Source organism: Schistocerca nitens, chromosome 1, assembly GCF_023898315.1.
Source record: "Schistocerca nitens isolate TAMUIC-IGC-003100 chromosome 1, iqSchNite1.1, whole genome shotgun sequence".
NCBI classification, from domain to species: domain Eukaryota; kingdom Metazoa; phylum Arthropoda; class Insecta; order Orthoptera; family Acrididae; genus Schistocerca; species Schistocerca nitens.
This window is the reverse complement of record NC_064614.1, coordinates 692,037,592-692,038,418: the sequence shown is the minus strand read 5'-3', so window position 1 is coordinate 692,038,418 and position 827 is coordinate 692,037,592.

Below are 827 nucleotides of genomic sequence, written 5' to 3'. Positions count from 1 at the left end.
CCTTCTGTGCCGACCTGGTTTCGATTTCCAGTCGTCAATTTTTTCAGCTTTATTCTGTTCCTCGCAGCGTTAAATTATTGGTTATTAAATTTAAACATATTGAAACAGTTCACTTTTAAGCAAAATTAATATATTCAATCTGCATATCCCAGCCTAATCATTCAATATCCTGTTAATATTTTCCATTTCGACGTACATTCTACATACAAATGACAAAAACCTGTTAGGTTTTCCTAAGTAGACAAGATGTTTCATGATTTTCTATGTTCTATTATTATTGCTATTGCAGCTGATACTATTATGTTTGTTTTCAACACATTAAATTACTTGTTTCTTCACTACATAGGTAACAATGTGCTTTACTTTGCTAATGGCTTAGGTCTAACAATATCATGAAGACACTTTATCCTATTTCCTCTTTATACGCTTAATCGTTGGTTTAGCAGCGATCGCCAAACCGTCGATCGCGGGGACATTTTCGGTAGATCGCGGGAACGCTCAGACTGGCTAACCTGGATTGTTCCACTGAGCTCAGACTGCACTCACGACATGAACTGCTTGTTTCTCCTGCGCTACTGCCATTGTTAGCCAAGAATACTACTTGATCGTCTGCTGCCTTCACTATTTCATCTCTCAAAGCTACCCATTCTTCTTCCTTATGAATCATTCCCTAATGCTCTCCCTGAAACTCTCTACAATCTCTGGTTCTGTCAGTTTATCCAGGTTCCATCTCCTTAAATTCCCACCTTTTTGCAGTTTCTTCAGTTTTAATCTACAGTTCATAACCAACAGATTGTGGTCAGAGTCCACATCTGCCCCTGGAACTG